At 36.7% G+C, this 15,587-nt stretch overlaps 1 protein-coding gene across 3 annotated transcripts in view; it reads left to right on the top strand.

Moving 5' to 3' along the window:
- Window positions 1-15,587, top strand: part of LOC113544987 (leucine-rich repeat and fibronectin type-III domain-containing protein 2) — a 110,334-nt gene that overhangs the window by 71,347 nt on the left and 23,400 nt on the right. For all 3 annotated transcript variants that reach the window (XM_026944081.3, XM_026944080.3, XM_026944082.3), the window contains one exon: window positions 4,448-4,530. The gene's annotated coding sequence lies outside the window, so the exon portion shown is untranslated. The remainder of the gene's footprint in view (window positions 1-4,447; window positions 4,531-15,587) is intronic.

The raw sequence follows: 15,587 nt of genomic DNA, 5'->3' as shown, positions 1-15,587 counted from the left end.
TATTGACAGCAGGAATAAGGGAAGGGGATATTGAAATCGAAATTTAATTCAGACATGTAGGTGCAAACCAGGGCACGAAAGTTAAGAGAAAATTAAGAGAAGTATGACCTGTTGAGCTTGAGGACATGGCTGGTATGACTTTCCTTATATGGCAGATAAGACATCTGGTTGTTGACGAGATTACTTTTAATTTAAAAAAGGCAATTACATGATATCATTTTATATTTTATAATATTGTATGCATAGATTAATAATGACATGATCATTTGTTTGTAACTGTTAATTATGTATTATATTAATTATGTTAATTATTAAGTCATTAATGAATAATAGATTAATTAATCACTTAAAAATTAACATAAGTGATATAATATAATACATAATTAACAGTTACAAACAAATGATCATGTCATCATTAATCTATGCATACACTATTAATTAATCATTTAATAATAGTTAACAAATAATTAGGTACTTACAATTTAAACATGCCACAGCTCTGTTTAATGCATAATTCTGATTGGTCAGAAGGTGTTGATTAATTTTTAAATTGATCAATGAAACAGCTGTAACATTCAGCTGTGATAGAATGGATGACTTGTTTGCTTTCCCATTTCTCAGTAAAATGACAAGCTGTTATATATTTATAGTTATATATTTTTTAAGCATCTAACTCTCTTGAAAAAGAGAGTCTGGTGAGGGACTGTTTATAGCCATTAGAGCATAACTTATGTTAACTAGAAATTGAGAAGATTTTGATATCATTCTCTAATAAGTACATTAATTTAGTATTGGTGTGGTATAAGAGGAATAAAACACTTTTCTGCCTGCTGTTATTGAAAAATAATGAACTTCTGAGTGACAATTGCATCACACTACCAAGTCATGTTTTATTCCTCACTTAACAAGTGTGTGTAACTGACATTTCATGTAGTTGCTTGGGTGAAATCATTATTACAATATATAATTTTCCTGTACCCTTACAGTATATTCCTTTAATATAGAGCTGTAAAACATTAGGTGATATTATAAACATAATTTTCAGTATTCCTTGTTTATCAAAAAAAAACTTCTATTGAACAAATAAAAATATGTCAGTAATATTTAAATTTTGAGCAGTATGAATTACATTACCTGTGTGCAGTGGTTTATATTTTACATCAATATACATTTCAAGAAAAAGAAAGAAAAAAACACATGTTGAGTGGGAGATGAGTGGGTTCTTTAGCTGCCATTAAAAGGTGGAGTAGATACTCTTCCCTTAATGACTGATTTAAAGAAAAATGTTTGCTTAACTATTAAGTCCCAGGACCTGTCCGTAGGTCCAGGCTTACATTCCTCACACTAGTAACTACATACTTTTTTGTTACTCTCGCTGTGGTTGCTGAATAATTCATATTATCATTGAATAATGTGCTTTAATATTAATAGCTGAATAATAAGACAGGATCTTAAGTGGTTAAATATGAGAATGGTACTGCTGATGACAGATGGCTGATACTTCTGCCTTTCACATGTTTTATCTTTATCCTGATAGCCCAAATATGAGTCTAATATGGTGTGGGTAGCTATAAATGGATAATCATCACGTTCCTCTGTGGACCTTATTGTTGGTAAGCTGTGATGTGAGTGCTGTGCCCTAGAATTGACTATTTCTGTGAGGAAATGAGAAGGTTTTGTTGCAGTATATTAGACGTGTGCCCCACTTAGCTGGTGAGAGCATGCATACTTTAGGCTCAATGTCGAGAACGAGGTATGGTAATGTGTGTGTGTGTGTGTGTGTGTGTGTATGTGGAGGAAGAGGGGAGATGAAATGCAAAATAGGAAGAAAATGAGAGAAGGACTGTGTGTTTCATGAGAGACAGAGAGATGGAGAGAGATAAATAGCTACAGGATATTACTGAGCTCTGCGTTATTATTCGGCCTCATCATCACAGACACTCAACTTTTTTCTGCCCTCCTATAATATACACATTGCTTTGGAGTGGGGGTGAATTTGTTTGGGCAGCTGCGACAAGTGATCACGCCGAATGCTGAAGATCATAGATTATACTCTGAAAGTAAATGTTCTTGCAAATATAAAGAGGAAGGTCAGCTCAGAGTGGATCTTTTTTTTTTTTGCTATGGCTATATGCCTTATCCTGTAGTCATGTATGTGATGCTCTGTCAGGCTGATTTGAATATTTCAGAAACTGCTGCTCTCCTGTATCTTTTCCCATACAACAGTCTCTAGATTTCATGCATGGTGCAGAAAACGAAAGAAAAAAAACCATCCGGTTAGTGGCAATTCTATGGGCAGTAAGCCTTGTTGATGAGAGAGGTCAGAGGAGAATGGCCAGCCTGGGTTGAGCTGATAGGAAGGCTACAGCATCTCAAATAATCACTCTTTACAACTGTGGTGAGCAGAAAAGCATCTCAGAATGTACAACACATCGATACCTTCAGGTGGATGGGCTTCTACAGCAGAACACCACATCAGGTTCCACTCCTGTCAGCCAAGAACCTTTTGTACAAAGGAGTTAACATGATCAAAATTTGCTTACATTTACGTAGTGACCTAGATATTGTGCAACATCTTAAATATTGAATAGTCAAGATGTTTCACATTTCCTTTTTCGCTTTAGAATTTTCAAAATTCTAAAACTTTCTGTTCTTTTTTTTTTTTTTTTTTTTCAGTTTTAAAATGGAAAAAAAATCCCAGGTTTTCAGTGTGATCTTAGACTTCTAGACCCCACTGTATATAACAAATCTACTCACATTTAATTAAAATTAGAATAAGAATATATTAAAGAATGTTAGAATATACTAAACATTTGAAACGCAACTAATGAAAGTTGTCTTGAAGTACATTTACTTACATGGGAATTATATTTTACTTACTTCCTGACATTTTTGTCCAAGATTTGTTATTTTTCAACCATGTTCTTTGCTGTACTCCAATGTTCTGACTGCAGGCAAAGCTTGAACCTGTGAAAGTTCAGTGTCTCTAAGTTGTTTTAGGAGGAATTATTCATATTATATAGCTGTGATACAATTCAGGAGTGTTTTTGTTTTCTCATTCAATCATATCATGGATTTTTTTTTTTTTTTTCAAAAAAGTACCTAAATCAAGCAACACACAAAACAAATCAGGGCATTTTTGTTATCTGTGTCTGCAACTCTCTAACTTTCCACATTTCTGAGCATTGCTTAGCCCTTTGTGTTTGTTTGCTTCATTGGATTTAATACAACCATAAAAAACCTTGCTCTTGCATCTATGACAATTCTAAAGTTTTGTGCAAACTAATAATCCCAATACAGCAGAGGGGGTGGAGTAAACAAGTGCTACACACAACAATATATCCCCCAAAAAGTTACACAGTTACACAACAGTGCTATTAAATTGTCTTTTCTGATTCATCAGAAGGTGTTGATTCAGCAGCTGTGACAGCAGCTCTGACTGTTTCACCAACATTCCATACCAGTATGTAACTATAAATGGATAAAGATTTGGATGTATCATTCTGTAATAAATAAAAACTTTAATTGTTGGCAATTGCTGTGGTGTAAAAGGAAAAAAACATATTGGGACCTTCTGTTATAGGATAATAATGAACTTTGTAATAGTAAAGGCATCACACCACCCCAAAATTGATTATATTCCTACAACAGCACATTCCACAGTGTTTTATTCATTGCTTATATAAGGCTGTAGTAAGAATACTGTACGTACAATGTGATTGAATAGGTGTTTGTGCATGGAGTGCATTTGTGTTAACTTTTAAATACAAAAGCTAGCATTGCACTTTCATTAATCATAAAGTAAAACTAATTTCTTCACTCAGTATTTGATATTACATGTTGATAATTTACAATGTGGGTGCAAGGATTGAGTAGCAAATGCATAATCTTCTAAATCGAGCTGTGCAAGCTGTGTGTGCCACACTTCGGTGAGGAGATCATGAATGTAGTCCGTACGAATATTAAATTTGGGTTATTGGTCTGTTAGGAGATTGTGTAGAAAGGAAGCAATAACAGGGGTGCTGATATATCTATCACTCTAGTTGTGTTGAAACCATGTGTATAATGAATCAGAAATGATGATCACTGTGAGAAAAGCATCAGTGTACAATCAACTATGAGTCCCAAAATGCGGGGCTTGTGGGCAGCTTGGTGTTTAATAAGCTGAAGCTGTGGTAGGCTTTACAACTGCTAATAAACCCAGGGTTGTTTAATTAATGTTTAAGAAAGGAGTGTTAAGGAGGCCTTCTAAAGAACAAACCTAATATATTATCCAAAGATACTCAGTTTAATGGGTTTAGTGTTGAAATCGAGAAAACCATCATGGCCATGATGATCTCTACTCTTCTTTGGATCTGTTTTATCATTTCTGTATATATTTATTTCCTTTTCTCTTGCCCTTTCCATTTAAATGTTTCTGCTTATACATATATTTTTTTTATTGCAGGTGAGACACTGAGGTGTAAAATTAAACAGCTTTGGCTTTAAGAAGCTAAAACAGACCTTGTGGAAGAAACCTACACTCTCTAGGTAAGATGCATTTACTGTATGTTAAATTGTTATTGTTATTGTCATGTTAATAGTGTAATGCACATATACAGAACACCTGTACACTGTCAAGAACATGCTGAAAAGAAACCAGATATAATCAGAGAAGTGGTCATAGTATCAGAACTGAAGTTGGTCCTCAGGGAAACAGGTGGTAAACTGAATGGTGCCAGTATATTACATGTTTTTCCCAATCTGTTACCAAAACTGTTCAGTTTGGGTCAGTCTGTGCCCACTGTAGCCTCAGATTCCAGTTCTTGGCAGAGAGGAGGGAAATCTGATGTGATTATAGCTCATCTGCCTCAAGGTTCAACCAACGTAGTAAAGAGTGCTTATTTGAGTTACAGTAGCATTCCTGTCATTGTCTGGCCATTCTCCTCTGATCTCTCTAATCAACAAGGCGAGGCGTTTCCACTCACAGAACCGCCGCTCACTGGATGTTTTTTGTTTTTCACACCATTCTGTGTAAACTCTAGAGAGCCAGGAGATCAGAAGTTTCTGAAATACTCAAACCAGCCCATCTGACACCAACCACCGTGCCACAGTTAAAGTCTCAGAGATCACATTTTTCCACATTCTGATTTTTACATTTTTACATTTACATTTTTTGATGTGAACATTAACTGAAGCTCTTCAAGTGCATGATTCTAATATATATATATATATATATATATATATATATATATATATATATATATATATACAGTTGAGGTCAAAAGTTTACATCCCCCTTTCCGAATCTGCAAAATGTTCATTATTTTACCATAATAAGAGGGATCATACAAAATGCATGCATTAAGAGCCGGGGGGTGAAAACTTTTTGAATTTGAAGATCAGGGTAAATTTAACTTATTTTGTCTTCTGGGAAACATGTAACTATCTTCTGTAGCCTCTGAAGGGAAGTACTAAGTGAAAAAATACAATATTTAGGCAAAATAAGAAAAATGTACACATCTCCATTCTGTTCAAAAGTTTTCACCCCCCGGCTCTTAATGCATGGTTTTTCCTTCTGGAGCATCTGTGAGCGTTTGAACCCTCTGTAATAGTTGCATATGAGTCCCTCAGTTGTCCTCAGTGTGAAAAGATCTCAAAATCATACAATCATTGTTGGAAAGGGTTCAAATACACAAAAATGCTGGAAAACCAAAGAATTTGTGGGACCTGAAGGATTTTTCTGAAGAACAGCAGGCAGTTTAACTGTTCAGGACAAACAAGGGACTCAGGAACAACTATCAGTAAACAAAAAAACACAGCTGTGGATCATTCAGGTAACAACACAGTATTAAGAATCAAGGGGATGTAAACTTTTAAACAGGGTCATTTTTATAAATTCATCTATTATTTTCTCTTGTAGACTATATGTAAACATCTTTTATGTGAAATATCTTATTCAGGTCAGCACTAAATAAACAATAACATGCATTTTGTATGATCCCTCTTATTTTGGTAAAATAATGAACATTTTGCAGATTCTGAAAGGGGGATGTAAACTTTTGACCTCAACTGTATATATATATATGTGTGTGTGTGTGTGTGTGTGTGTGTGTGTGTGTGTGTATATATACTGATCAGCCATAACATTAAAACCACTCTGGAGCAGGTCTTGTGGGGAACACCCCACATGACCTGCTGTTTCGGAGATTCTCTGTCCCAGTCGTCTAGCCATCACAATTTGGCCCTTGTCAAAGTCACTCAGTTCCTTACCCATTTTTCCTGCTTCTAACACATCAGCTTTGAGAACTGACAATAGTTGCCTAATATATCCCACTATATGTCCCATAATATAATATTATGGCTGTTCAGTGTGTTCAGTGTATATATATATATATATATATGTATATCTATATATGTATATATAGCACCTTTGAGGTAAAACATGCAGAGACAAATGCAAGTGAAATAGTCACCAAAGTCTAAATAAAACTATGGTAAGCTCTCCAAGATGCTTAAAATAACCTACCAGTCGATTCACTTGTAAAACTGCACTGCAAAGAGAAATGATGCCATTTTAAAAGGCATTGTGTGGTCACAGAAAATATAGATATGTTTTAGTTTTTCCACTGTAATTTATTTGATAACTAAAAAACTTGTCATATGGTTCTATTGCAGGCATCTTTTTTATTTGTATATGCCTAAGACTTTTGCACACTACCTTTATTCTCACCAATAGCTCTGCAGTACAACCTGGAAGCACACAGAGATGTTTGCGATGGGAAATCTAATTTATTTTTCATATATACTGAAAGATTGAGTTCTGCATACAGTATCATGGCACATAGCTATTTCACACCACATCACAAAAGATGAAAGAAGTGTGGTGATGAGTGAGACGTGTGAGAATATGTGCAGGAGGAGTCGTCAGGCGCAGGGGCAGCTGAATCTGCTGCCAACAAGAACAATGCAGACAGTTGAATGAGTCATTCTGTCTGCTGTCACTGCGTTTTTTTGTGTTTTTTTTTACTGCTGCTCATGCAATATGACATCAGACAACACAGTCTGAACAGTAAATTAAAAGCACTTAGCTGTGATTCACAGTTTGGGTTACTGCAAGCAAGCAAACAAATGTAGTTAGTTACATATTCAATTACTGATGTTTAGGAATTTATTCGAATATTCATCATATTAATCGAGTGTAAATGTAAGCAGATGATAAACAAAATATCAATTTCATGCATCGTGGTATTAGTTGACCATTTAAAAACACACAAGCCAACATATTTGTTAAAAATGAAAGAAAAAAATTATTATGAAATCTTTTTACAAAAAAAAAAAAAAAGCACAAAAGAAAACAAAGAGATTAAATCCCCTAATCATTCTTATTTCTGAGAACAACTTTTCCATAAAATCTCTCACATTGTCTGTATTTATAATGTTGTTTTATAAGCTGAAAGAGAGAATGGCTATGAGGAAAGGTGGCTCACTGAGGATAGATAGATAGATAGATAGATAGATAGATAGCAAGGCAGCATGCAGAGCTGCTTAGCCAAAAATAGATGGTTGTTTCGTTTAGTTCTGGTCTGCAATGCAATGTCCTTATGTGCATTTGATAGTCATTATTTATGAAAACCTATGAACATGCTAGGAGTGGCAGCAGCGGTATCAGTGTTACAAGTTTAGCAGTAGATTATATATCCGCTGCTCAGGGAAACAGAGGTTGCTGTAGAATGATTTTGGAGGAGTCCAGAGGGAGGGAGTTGTGAAATTTGTCACAGCCAGACACAAAAGGAATGAGAACCACAGGAGGAAGGAACTTGATTGGGTAAAAAAAAAAAAGATAGATGGTAATAGACAGAAATTCATTTTTATCTGTATTTTGAGAAGTCAGTGGTGAGATTAGTGTGAACGTTTGTCTATATATGTAGCTACTGTATGATGGCTTCATCCAAAAACTGTGGTGTTTGGTATTCAACTGATGTTTGACAGAAATATCTCTAAAGTCTGTCCATCTTTACACTGTGAATTAAAGACAAATTCAGGGATTTGGCAAGACATTTTATTTCGCTTTGATATTCACACAATTCTCATTTTTTCAAATGTTCTCTCTTGCTGCACTCAAATAATTTAGACAATGCATCAACCATTTACAGCTATTGGCTATTTTATTAAGAGCTGTAGTCTGAAAAGAAACAGTCACCATGATTTTATAGACTCTCCTACCAAACCTGCTTCCTGTTTTCTCCTAATCACTTGCTTTATTTATTCTGCTCATTAAGGCACACGCTTTCTGAGGTTTTTCTGTCTTTTCTGTGCAGAGCTCTGAGCTATATTTTTGATTTGTTCCCTGGTTTTGACCTGCTTGCTCTTTGCTGTTTCTGGTTCTGTTTTTGGTTCTGTTTTTTCCCCTCAAGTTGTCCTGTTTGTCTGTTTATTTGATCTTCTGCCTGTTTTTGACTACAATTTTGCCTGTCGATTTGGATTTTAAATAAACATTAAACAGGCACTTCTACTTACCACCTACCTCTGATTTCTAACACTTTAATACAGAAGCTCTTTGGGTAAGAATAGACAGATAGATAGATCCATTTTCCTTTTTTTAATCCTCTTCCATTAGTTTCTTTTGAGGCATAAGGGTAACTTATTAAAAAGGGACCTAGTTTAAACTTAAAGCAGCTAATTATTTTTCCCATCTGCTCATTATACACATCATATGACTTGACTTAGTCATGTTTTTTTTTTTATTTTTTTTAGAAATTTAAGTAACTCTCACTGATTGTTAGTTATTTGAAAATGTTACATTATGATGAATGGGCAAATACATACAGTAAAGGAACCCTTAATATTTCTTTTTATTCACACTACTACAAATATGAACTCTTAAACACCTATATACAGTATAAAACATAACCCCAAATAGCACAATGCAGGACTCATCAAGGGTTGTAACATGTAGCTGGTTTGCTCCTGACCCACCTTTTCTGTGCCTACACTGGTCATTATTTTCTCAAAGGCTTCAGTCTAGAGCAGGAAGAGTGACTCTGGGTTTGCCATCGCCAGGTTGTGGCACAAAATTTGCTTTAGTGTACTGTTCTTTTTAAGCCAGCCATAGTCTTTGCTATATGTTGTGTGATGTTGGAAGTATGGAGCAGTCTGTTGATTTGGGCCTGCTACTCCAAGACAACACTCTTCAGCTCTTCACCCAGCAAGGTTCTTTCTGCTGATTTACTTTCTATTCTTTCAGAAGTTTCACATGAAAAGTCTGGTGTAGGTCACTTCTCTTTGGAATGTGTATCTGTTGGTTGATTGAACTAGTCATCTTGGCTAATTTCACAAGGCTTATGCTCATGAGATGGTAAGAAAAGAAGCACTTTTTGCCACTGATATTGCTTTTTGGCCTTGAGAGTTTGGTGCTTTTGGTGGAGTGTGAAAGCTGTTTGTGAGCCAGGGAGTGGTCCAGAGAATAGATCCCTGGTTCTTTTAAAAACACTGGTCTGGGACTTGCTTCAACTGAACCGTAGCGCAGTCCGCCTCAGGTGTAGAAGCTGTCTGATCACAGTGCTGTATCCTGAGTAACATGATTTGTTCAACATGTCGTATTACCTCCTGTTTCAAGTTTTGTGATGGCAGGAAAAGGGTGCTATGGGCTTGTTGATATATAAAACCAGACTTTCACAGAATTGGACAACTGTAATTGGCTCACCTTTTCTTCTACTTAGTGTGTCACAAAAAATATATATATATATATCTTATATTGGCCGTATACAAGAAAAGCTCCTTGTTTGTACATGATCCTGGACGAAAACAAGGAAAATTGTAATGCTACAGCATACAAAGACATCCTATGCAATTGCATAATTTTCAACCTCCTTGCATTTGAGCTATAAAATGGGGGGAGGGGGGTGTGTGTGTGTGTGTGTGTGTGTGTGTGTGTGTGTGCATGGACACTTCTATGTTAAGTCTTTTGTTAGTAAAAATCTAGCAAGCTACCTGTGATGAGTGATGTTTACCTCCTCAAAACAGCAAAATATATAGTCAATGTAATAGATTTAACAAGCTAATATGCATGTGTTGATTGATCTAAAGCAAATACTAGTATATACAACATAACTCATTTAAAAGTAAAGAAATGCTACTTTGTTCACTGCCATGTGTGGAACTTGGGGTTGAAGAGACCATCCTGATTTTGTGAGTAGGAATTCCAAGTTGAGGGGGTGTTTTCTTAGTTTTTTCCTAGACAGAGGTCAGGTTATGTGTTTCCAATTTACTAGTTTTAGTCAAACATAGGATTACTCTTCCTTCCAATGGCGATGGCTAATGAAAATTCGTGCTCATCGTGTTTCTAGTTTCTATACCCATGAGACTTTTGGATGCCATCTGGAATCTGCAGCATTATTACTTCCAAATCCTTCCATCACCACTCTCACTTCCCTTCTCTTACTTTATTATTTTCCTGTATAGCCTAGAATTGAGTAAGTAGATAGATCAGGATCTCTTTTGGTGTGAGTCTCTAGAATATTAGCATCTTTTGGCATTCCATGTCAGTGTCTCACAGTGTGGATAAACTCTGAAATTTATTCCCAGCAACCTGCCTCATGTTAAGATACACATCCCTCATGGCACTCTGGGTCCAATTAGCCTTTATTGTTTGCTGATCCAAACACCACTGCCACCAACTGTCATGGGCTAGTCACATATCCCAGACCAAAACAGCAGAAATCTGCTGAGGTTATTGAGCAGGGTGTTTCTGTAGTTGCACAGGACACATCCAGTGGCAGACTAAAAAGGGAGCATGTGTTAAAGCACTGTGAGGATTTGTTAAGCTCATGATAATAACTGGCATTGAGTTGTTTTTGATTCTTTTTTGATTTGTTCTCAGTCAGAGCAAGGACAACATTTTATATCCCAAGATTGCTGTAAGAATAAATATTCCATTACCGCTGTGTTTATGTATTCATTTAAATGATACAAAATTTAATTATAATTTTCTGATAGCTGATGGGAAGTGATTGATTGTTCGGTTCTGTGTAATAAAAAAAAATACCATAAAAATAATATTAAATATGTTTAATTCACACAGTACCATTCGTGAAAAGCACACATGCATTCAGTCATTGTTTCATCCTCAGTAAGTGATTTATCCTGAATAGGATCATGGTGAATCCATGGGACACAGGGCATGAGGAGGAAATACATCCTACACCTGTGTACCTACCAACATGTTTTTAGGGGAAGGGAGGAAATTGGAGAACCCAGAGGAAACCCACATGGACACAGTGAGACAACAATGCTACCCGCTGCACCATTATGCTGCCCTGTTGTGCAAGAATGCCCAAGAGAATTATGAGAAACAGAATCATTTATATGTTCTCTGTTTAATATTTTTAGAACTTAGTAGCCAAATCTAAAGCTAAACAATGGAAAATGATCATAAATACCTCAGAGGTGTACCTGGTATAATGTGGTACCACATAAATGAAGCAGTGAGTTGAAAGTCGCTCATACTGTGATCATCAGTAGATCAACACATTAGTTGTTCTATGAGCATAAGGAGAAGTAAAACCATACATGCATGTAGCAGCATCAAGAAAATCATCAGACCATGAATATGTATTTATAAAAATCAATAATACAGTATTGTGTCAGATTTGCAATAAGCAAATACTCATAAATCATATACAAATACATCTCACAGGAAAAAAAAAAAATCAAAGAGGCTTCTCAAAGGAGAGAAATGTACCGGCCTGTCATCCATGTATTCCCTCTGTGTTGAATGGTATAACAGGGCTGTAGAGGTTTGAGAGCCGTTGAGATAGTGTTGTCAGATACGTGTCTGTCTTTACTGTACATCCTGCCAATCTTATTCCCTGAGGAGGTCACAGTCTTGGCCCCATTTGTTCCTTGTTCACCTTCGTCTCACAAATCCACCCAAATCTGTTCATGTTCATGTTTCCACTAATGTAAAGACCTATATCCAAATATCTGCTAAGCAAAGTCTATCTTATATAACATTTATATTCGGAGCTTAATGAAGCATTATGTTGTTCTTTGTTAATCGAATTTTTTTACAGTTTATATGCCGCAGAATAAATGGTTCAATGCTATTGAGGCAGTAATGAGATCAAGTTCATTCAGTCAATTAGCATTCATCTCATTTTGATATATGAATGAAAATCTAAAGCCTTTTATTGTCTGTAGATCAGCAGTTTTCACCCTTGATTTATTTTTGCGCTTTTAATTTTTTTAGGGCCAATCACAGGCTTTTGTTTACCCTGTAACAAGATTCTGATTCAGGAGAACGGAGAGGAGCAATAAAAGGGCTCCTGTCATACCTCAGTAGGATTTCATAAATCATTACTAGGAGATTGTGCTGTTTTTGAGTGATAAATATTTCACGTGATAATTAATCACAGAGAAGACCTGTCATTTTTACTCCCTTTAAAATGAACTCCAGTTAGTGAAAGGCCTGCGGTAGGAACCCTTGTAAAAGTAGGACACCTCTGATGTTTTTTTTTTTTTTTTTCCACTGCATTGCACACAATGCAAAAAAAATCCCCAAGAGAAGCAGCAGTGATCTAGCAAAAGCTGCATAAGTTTTCTATCCCTGGGAATCGGTATGACAAAACCATCGGCGTGGAACTAATACTCTAGAAACGCGGCAGCAGCCGCTGCATCTCTTAGAAAGAAGCTATATTTGCTGCCACTGATTTCCACCAAAACAAGAAATATTCATATGGGGACACAAAAAAGTGAGGCAAAAGTTGAAATTTGCTTTCTAATGAAAATACAATACGTTAGCTTTGCCTCTTTGTCCCAGGTGTGTGTCAGTATACTCAATTTCTTTGCAGGTTTTCTTTCAGATTTCTTTTTTCCATATACACATGTAATGTCACGTAAAGTTTAATACTATTTATCCAAAACTAGTATTGAACTCACCTTTCAGAGAAATGTTTAGTTTTAGCTTAACGCGATAAGCACTTGAGTTTGAAAAGTTTGTGCCCCACTATAATACAGCTACAAATTAACATATATGTTAATTAATGTGGAATCTCATGTTTGTACATCTTTTTCCCTAAGTTATGAAAAATATCCTTTTCAATTGTATCCCAATCTCGTGTTTGTACATCTTTTCCCCAAAGTTATGAAAAATATCCTTTTTAATTGTGTCCCACAACATTCACTCAGCCCTACTACCCTACTAACACATTCATATCTATGAAATATTGTGAAACTAGTGAAACAGCTGGTTCACTGAAGGGGAAAGGACAGGGGGGTTAAAATGCTTTTGTGTTTACTTTCCCTTTGCAAGGACTTTATCTAGGTGAACTTTGACCTAAGCATTTGTGAGACTTAGTGTTGTGAGACAATAGAAATCAAGCAGGCAGAGCTGTTGTCTCAATTTGGGAAAAAAAAAATTAAAAAACAAAAATTGAGGAGCTGCTAATAATTATATAGCAGTCACACTGGAGCTTTGCCTTGCTGTTTTCTTGCTGCTGCTTGCCTCACATCTGAAAAGAAAACAAGAAAAAATAGCCATATTTTCCAACACAATACCTTAATGTTTTTGTGATAAAATTCTGTTTTTTTTCTTTGCATGCTAGGATTTTCTTGTTAGCAATGTTGCCACCTTTGTCATTCCATGCAAACGTCTTTCCTCGCTATTTCTTTAACCTTTTAAGACTCTACAGTCTTGTAGTTCCTCCATTTTTTCTACCTCATGTGTTCTGGCAGTGGTAAGTGCCTTCATGTGTGAGAATGGGCGCTCAGGCTGCTGAGAACATGCTGGAATGGCTTGGCAGGGAGGATGTTTGTGAAATGAAATTTTGAGTGCATTGCTTCCCTCCGATGTAAAAGCTAGTTAAAATGAGTTAGACAGTGAGTCTTGACTTCAGGTCTCTCGCTCCCTCCCTCTCTTTCTTTCTCTCTGTCTCTCTCTCTCTCCGTCGCACAGATGCTCAAGGTGTCGAATGTTAGAGACATACAGGGAATGATGAATGGAAAGTGTTAGGACTGGCTGATTTGCATCTTTACTGTCTGTAAAAAGGTGCTCTTGGGTTCAGGTGGCAGCCATAAATCACACTGTTTTAGAGTAGTCTCTTTAAACAAGAGAGGTCTTTTCACTGTCTCTCTGTGTTAGCTTTGCAAAATAATGGACCAAACCTGTCCTCCATCTTTCCCTTACTGCATACTGCCTCTTCCTCTGAGTGCTGTTCTGCTGAATTCACCCCTCTCAGGAAGCTTTATTTACTCTCTATCTGCTTTGCTCTTATGAGGCGGCAATCCCTTCATGTTGAGGCCTGTCTGCAGGCACTGTGTAGGATGTCGGAGCCCAGATGATGTCTGGCACTTTTCGATAAGAGCAGAACCAAGGCCTCTGTTTAAAGGAGGAGGAAGGGGGGAGAACAGTGGGCAACCACATCAGGAACTTTTTTGTATGGTGGGCTAGTATCTATGGTGATCCCATTCAGACCTTGGTATTAATTTCCATCTCGGGTGATTGGATTACATGTGGACGTTGCTAAGCGGTGAGGTCATGAGGGCAAATGTGTCTTGTTATCCGATCTCTCACACCACTTGTGGAGGAGCTCTAGGACACTTGGCCACTTTACATTTGTAGAGTGGACAGCAAAAATTCATGTTTAGGGGTGGCTGGTGTAAATGGGATAGCAGGGCTATGTCCTTCTAGTCTTTCAAAAATTAAAATCATTAAAATTTAAAATTAAAAGTAAGATCATAAGCTGCTTTGTACTGCCCAGCCACACTGTTGATATACATACCAGACTTGAGCTTTCTTCATATACACTATATGTGGACACTAAAGTATGTGGACACCTGACCATCACACCCACAGGTAATTGTTGAACATCCCATTCCAAAACCATGGCATGAATATGGAGTTGGTCGTCCCCCTTAGAGAGCTATGACAGCCTCCACTCTGCTGGGAAAGCGTTCCACTAGATTTTGGAACATGGCTCTGTCCAGACCACTCGAGGCTCTGGCTCTGTCCGGGCCACTCGAGTTCTTCCACATCAGCCTTGGCAAACTCTGTCTTTATGGACCTCAATTTGTGTGCAGCCTTAGTGACAGTGAAGGGAACTAAAGACATTTTAGACAATTGCCTGCCTCCAGCTTTGTGGCAACAGTTTGGGGAAGACAGACATATGGATGTGATAGACAGGTGTCTACATACTTTTAGCCATATGATGTATTATATTACCTGCATTATTACGATATGTATGCTTCTTGTTACTGTTCTTAACATGAATTCTGCTCATTTACTGCATGATTGTTGGCTATTTGGATCACTTATAGACCCCCGAATGAGACATGTCACTCTGACATCAGACGCGCCTCCTGGTTGCACAAACTTAGTGGGAGATTACAATGATTTTTATGCGCAGGCCAAAATTTGTTTTCTAAAATGTCCCATTGTGCTGTTGGGTGTAAAATCTGGAAAAGTGTTCTTAAAAACATTTTTTACTGCATACTATCAAATCAGACACCTTCCCAAGTCAACAGAAGATGATTGTAGTTACAGGAAATTAGCAGAGATAATTGGTCTGAGGAGCTCCATTTTTGCAGTGTCCATTCCATCTCAACCAAAT

Source organism: Pangasianodon hypophthalmus, chromosome 10 (genome assembly GCF_027358585.1).
Source record: "Pangasianodon hypophthalmus isolate fPanHyp1 chromosome 10, fPanHyp1.pri, whole genome shotgun sequence".
NCBI lineage: Eukaryota > Metazoa > Chordata > Actinopteri > Siluriformes > Pangasiidae > Pangasianodon > Pangasianodon hypophthalmus.
This window is presented reverse-complemented; position numbering and strand designations above follow the sequence as displayed.